The following is a 6,642-nucleotide window of genomic DNA, read 5'->3' as shown; positions in this document are numbered from 1 at the left end:
GACTCAAACTTCCGAGTGGTCTCACTGTAGTTTAAAGAGGCTACGCCATTGGTGCACATACAGTGACTCAGAGCATAGCCCACATCAAAGGCTCCAGAACCAGTGTGTCTTCAATACCACAAGATCATGTTAAGAAGGAGGGTGGCGATACAGAGGAGGAGATTGATAGATTCACTTCTGCACCAGAGACATCAGTTCAGCCATCTTCTTCAACACCAGCACGAGGACCAGACAAACTTGATCGCCTTTTAGCTAAAGTGGACCAGATGTTTACCATGCTTGACTCCCATGTGCAGCACACTGCGAACCAGTTTGCATACGTTCAAGGCCAGATCACGGCATTATCTTCTCATATCGAGGACTTATCCATAGACCATGGTTTAGATTCAGAGTCCAACTAGTTCTAGCCTCTTTGGCCATTCCAGTCAAAAAGGGGGAGAAAATTTTGAGGGGGAGCTTGTACAGTTCAGGGGGAGCATAGCTTAGGCCTAGAAACATTGGTTCATACAGGTAGTTTAGCATTATTTATTTTAACTTTTATAGCTGCTTGTTTACAGTTTTTTTTGCTTTCTTTTAAAGCTTTAGTACTTTGTTTTTAATTTCAGTTTATATTCAGTTGTTGTGTTTATCTCAATGCTTTGTAGCATTTTTTAGTACTTTTAGATGTTGATTATATATCTTTAGTACCTCTCACTTGTACCCTAGTAGGATTTTGTATCCTAGATGCAAATACTTCGTGTTTTCTGCATTGGTTGTGTGTTGGACATGCAATTGATCCTTGTGAGTGATCTTAATTGCATTACGTGTCTGGATGAGCATTTAGTAGTTAAATGTTCATTGTAGTCATTCTTTAATGATTGTTCTCGTATGTTCAAGATATGCTTACATGTTTTATAGTGTTTACAAACTTGATTGCACTTTACTTACTCATGTACGTACCATGTATTTTACTTATTATAAGCTTAATGAAAGTTTTCTTTGTGTGCAAGTGTTTCAGGTTACAGGTATATACGTGCAAGTGCTTCACAGCTTCTAGATTAGGTGTGAGTGAGTTTTACCACTGTTCCCAAACTCACGTTTAAGTCTAGAGTCTGTTTTAGGGGTTTTGTCATGAAATAACCAAAGGGGGAGATTGTAAATTTGTAATTTACAACTATATGTTTTGTTGGCTTTAATTCCATGCCAAATTTGAAGGTAATTATGTTCAATCTTTTGTACCCTGTATTTAATGTAGGATTTAATTGTAAGGGTTGTGTGTGAGAGAGAGAGAATGTGAAGACTCAAGCAAATTGAAGATTGAAGAGTTTTCACAGGTAGCTCACGACTAAGCATCTCACGAAATGATACATGTGCCCTACACATGATTGGAATACGAAGAGTCAGGACTGGATGGAGATAGTTGTGTTTTGCGAGTAGCTCGCGAGTAAGGCCTTCTCGCAAGACACTCGCGAAACATTCTATTTTGCTAAATTGTCCTATCTGATACACACTTTCTGTACCCACACTATATATACCCACATTACCCATAAATGTTGAGGTGTGCTTCAGAGAGAAAACCCTAGCCACAAACCTTGAGAGTTAGAGATTGCTATACCCACATTTTTCTACACAATTGCTTGTGGATTTTCCTCAACAACTACCTTTCCATTTCCATACCATTGAGAGGTTGATAGCCCAAAAACTTATCACACCCTTTTAGAGTGTCAAGTGAGGTTTTGGTGCTGTTGGGAAGCATTGGAAGAAGCCAGGCTTTGGCGGATACAATCGGGCGTATTGCGGGATCTGGAAAGCTAAACAAGACACGGTTCCAAGAAGCCTTGTTGAAGTAGGAGCTTGGAGGGCTTAGGTACATCAGGTAAATTAGGCTTGGAGGGTCTCTTACTAACCCATGTATCCCAGCTAATTGTCTAGTGGATCGATTACTGCTTGGAGGGCGGCGAAGAGGTTTTTCGCCGAGTTCTTCGGTTTCCTCTTCGATAACACATCGGCGTGTTTCCTTGTGTTTGCATTCTTCTTCCATACTCTTTTACCTTTCATTTTACTGTTGTGTTATAATGATTATGGGTTAGAGTAGCTTATTTGTTTATCCACTCGCATTTACTCTATTCCGCACTTAGTATTAAGTTAGAGTAAAATCAATTGAGCCGTAACTTTAAATTGGGGGTCTAAATAGCTCTTGTGCTTTTCACACATTTTCGAGCATTCACATAGTATGGGTTTAGAGTTTATGTTTAATTTTGGAAAGGTGTTAGGCACCCAAAACTACATAACCCTAGGGTTGGCTTCCACTCATTGTGTCTTATGCCTTAGCACTATTAAAAGCATATTCAATATTGTATTTATACTCACACACACACTAACATACATCTAAGCATACAATCATAACATCAATTATCCCAAAACCTAATCATTCATCTATCATGGCATATCACAACCCAAGCCTAGCATACATGACATCTCATATCAACCTAGCATTCATCTAGCATCATGTCATCATATCACATCCAAGGCAGAAGCATGTAAACATTAAATCAAGGGAGGAATATGGGTAACAAACAAACCATGTTATCATTCAAAGCATTGCATATAGGCTTACATATAACCTAATTTAAACATGTGAAAGGCAAATAAACAATAAACATAGAACAGGGACTAATATCTATAAAAAGTAATCAAAACAGAGGCATAACATGTGAAATAAGCAAAGAAAATGAAGCCAAAACCCGAATTAGGTTTTTTGGGCAGCAATATGCATGTGCATGCAGAGGCCTGTGCACATGGGTCAGCTACATACGTACACATACTTTGACCCACGCATGCATGTAGAATGCATGCGTGCATAGGGTTGCTTACAAACCCTAGCCCAAAAACGCAGCAAGCACAAAAAATAGAGCAAAGAAACAAACAAAAATAGAATTAAACTAAAGAAAATGAAAGAAAAAGCTTAGAACTAATACCTCAAAATAGAAGCTCTTCATGCTTGTTTTTTGTTTGTTCCCCTTAGTTAAATCTATTCACAATCATACCTTTCTTGGCCTTTTGGCTAAGATCAAGTGTAGTATCTGTTCTTATCAGCTTAAAATCTATTCACAATCAATAAAAAAGTGATTAGTAATTTTAAACTCGAAGATCAAGGCCAAAAAAGGCCTCAATCAAACTAAAATTGACTTGAGGATGTTTTGAGAAAAAACTCCCTCTTTGATTCACTATTTCTAGTGAATCTTAGCATTTTCCCTTAGGATTTCTATGTGTTTTGAAAAGGTACCATGTATGGCTAAATATATTGTGAAAATGGGGGTTTGGAACGGCTCCTAGACGATGTGGAATTCGTTCCAAACCTCAATTTTTAATGCAGAATACTTGCCTTTCATAGTTTCTAGAACCCTACATGCACACACAAGTTTGTGCCTACATGCACATGCATCATGGCTGCGTACACAAGTTGATTCCTACACATGCAGGCCAAGGGTTTCCTTGGCTTTACTTTTCCAAAAATAGATTTATTTGGTCATTAAAAGTTATATTTTCCATTTTAACATTTCTCAAGTCAATTAACATCTGATTGGGCCCTAAACCAACCTTGAGTCTTAGAATTTCAGCATCATTAGGGAATGAGGGCCCTAGTTGTAAGGGGTACAAAATGCAGTGTCTACACTAGCACATGTTTAGAACTTAAAAATCTTTTTTTTTTTTTTTTTGGGCTTTATAACTTTTAATCTAAAACTAACAATTAGTCACATATAAGTGATTAACCAAATTCCATATAACAAGCACAAAGCAACTAAAGACTAAAATAAGTAAATAGCAATATGGAAATGCAAAAAATAAAATGCAAACTAGAGCTAAAAACAAGGAAGCGTGTAGGAAGAGGAAACCCAAGCCTTTGGGAGGAAAAACCTCTCCTCCTACCACATCGTCAAAAAATCTCCACTAGATGAATAGTTGCAATACAACAGACACTATGAACCTTCCAATCCTATATCCCTAATGTACTTGAGCTCTCCAAGCTCTAGCTAGCAACCAACTACTTGGAGTCATTTCTCCACCAAGCTTCTTGTAGACACTATCCTTGAACCACCAATGATATTGAATTTGAGATGACACCCTAAGTTTGCATAACTTCACTCATATCTCACAATGGTTAGTTATTTATCAAGCAGATGAAGGAAATAAAAATTCTCTCAATAGGATGACAAGGTTGATAGAAATGGAGAAGAGAGGATGAGAGTGTTTTAGGTTCAAGGGAAAGGCTTTCTCTTTCTCTACAATGTGGGATGGATGAAATGTGGTCTAGCTCTAAGGTTATACTCATATCATTCTCTATAGACAAATGCAATATGCACAAAGTGTGTGTGTGTGTGTGTGTGTTGGATTATATAAGGCAAGCACAAAAAGCAAATTAGGAAAAAACAGAGCAGTCTGCTAGCATGCAATCTATGATCTTGTAGTGACCTGGATTGGTTTCAACTTGCCTAGTCAGCAGTCACTCTGGATCTTCTGCCATGAGTCACACACAAGCTATACAAGTCACATAAGTTTGCAAGTTGGCTCAGAAGAAACTTTTACCAAAATAATCAAGGCTCAAGTACTTTCTATCTCAAATACAATTAAGCCAAAAAAAAAAAAAAAAAGGATTAAAAATGGAAGAAAATGCATAAAATTTTTTTATTGAATAAATCCAATAAAAACATGTACTTTACATTTTGTTTAAACATCTTCTAACTTTAATGTGTCCTTACCAACTAACAACGTAGTCATTGGAATGTCATATGAGGTGTTACGTTCATATTTTCTATATAATTGGCTAATCCTTTGACGAAACGCACTTTACTTGTAATTGGGTAGATCTAAGTTGGGTTTAATGTACCAAGTAGTATGTTATTCAAACATATCAAGTGGTATGATGAAAGACATGAAGGTTGATCCAAGAAACAAGTGAAGAAAAATTCTTTCATTCAATCTCGACAAATGCTGCTATCGAAGATTAATGGAGAAGCTCGACACAAGCTCGATTTATCGAGATCTACGATTTCAGAAATCCTAGATCTGAAATTTGGCCCATGTTGACTTAATGATTAGGGTTTCTCTTCTTAAAACTGCTTATTTTATAAGTCATCAAGTATGAAAACAAAGACTTAGAACTCATATACTCTTTGAGAAGTTACTGCATTTTTATGCCTTAGGGTTTTGTAACCAAGTGCTTCCTGATCTTCATCGTTTATGAAGTGAAAAACGTTGCAGCCAATAACAATCAATGAAGTTGCTAGAGTTAGTCATGTACTAGAATCCATGCAAAGGAGTTAATCACATATTGGAGATTTGTGCAACAAAGGAAAGAAGGCTGCTACAACATCAAGTCCAATTGGGTATTAGAGTAAAGGTTCAACTGTAGGTTGGTATTTTGGGATAAGCCAGAGTAATGGTAAGATTCTTCATACTTGTAACTGCTCGATTATTGATTAGTGGATTCTTGGGAGTGGTGATCTTAAATTCACCAGGTGGGGTTTTTGCCTTGCGAGAGGTTTTCCCCATTCTTCAACAAATCACCAAGTTATTTATTTCCCGCTACATATTAATTATTTAGTAATTTGTTAATGCCTCCATGATTTGTATGTAATTTAACCTAATTAATCAACTTAGGTAATTAAATTAATTAACCGGGGTCAATCTATTTTAACTTAACATGAAGGAAAGGGTGAGGTTAACAACAACAGAGCTTGATCTTCATCCTCAATTTTAGTTTCTATACTTAACAATTGAGTAGTCAATCTATTAGACATATTTAGATTGTCTCTAATTTTAGTACGTTCCTCCATGCACAACTGATAAAACTCTTTCTTCAAGAACAATCAATTTGTCAATGACTTTGACATGTATACTTTCTTTAACTCCAAAGCTTACCTCCATAGGCAATGCCAATCAAAATTCACTATTAATAATAGGAATTACAACCAAACATAAACTCTCACAAAATAATCTCTCATGCAAAAACTAACCCAAAACCCAAATACACCCAAAGGTGTCCTCTCACTAACTCACTAGGAAAAGATAGTCTTTACCTCTCACAAGACAAAGCTTTATTTCTCACACACTCAAAGCTACACCATCACTCTTTTTATAAGGAGTGGCATATGTCCTTCTTCTCTTTTCAATATGGGACTGACTCTTTTAATAGAATTATACTACCTCCTTACCATTCTTCTAGCTAATGTGGAATTTCAAAACCGATAAGGAATTATAAACTTCTCCTATCAAGGATTGATCTTAACAGTTTTTAACCGTGGCTTGGTGGGGGAATGGATCAGCCGTTAGTCAATTCTGATTTGGCAACTTCCCACATCCGTTGAAAAGATGTATCTTCCATAAGCATGTGACAAATTTGGACAGCTTGGAGCAAAAGTATTTGAGGGCCAAATACTTTGATTCTATGACCTTAATGGTGAAAATAAAAACCCTTATCCATTGATTTATATACCCATTGCCAATCCAAAGAAATGGACAAAAGACTTTTTACAAAATCAAAATCACCTCCCGAAGGGGTTTTTTATTTATCTTATTTTAACTCAATACTAATGGCTCAATATTGGAGAACCCAATACAAACTAGTGTAGATGGTCTAATCAAAGATAACAGAGGCTTTTG

The 6,642-nt window shown here is 36.5% G+C and overlaps 1 pseudogene; it reads left to right on the top strand.

Moving 5' to 3' along the window:
* Positions 1-3,022: 3,022 nt before the first annotated feature.
* LOC115978484 lies at positions 3,023-3,133 on the top strand (annotated as a pseudogene).
* Positions 3,134-6,642: the final 3,509 nt, after the last annotated feature.

Source organism: Quercus lobata, chromosome 2 (assembly GCF_001633185.2).
Source record: "Quercus lobata isolate SW786 chromosome 2, ValleyOak3.0 Primary Assembly, whole genome shotgun sequence".
Classification (NCBI taxonomy): domain Eukaryota; kingdom Viridiplantae; phylum Streptophyta; class Magnoliopsida; order Fagales; family Fagaceae; genus Quercus; species Quercus lobata.
This window is presented reverse-complemented; position numbering and strand designations above follow the sequence as displayed.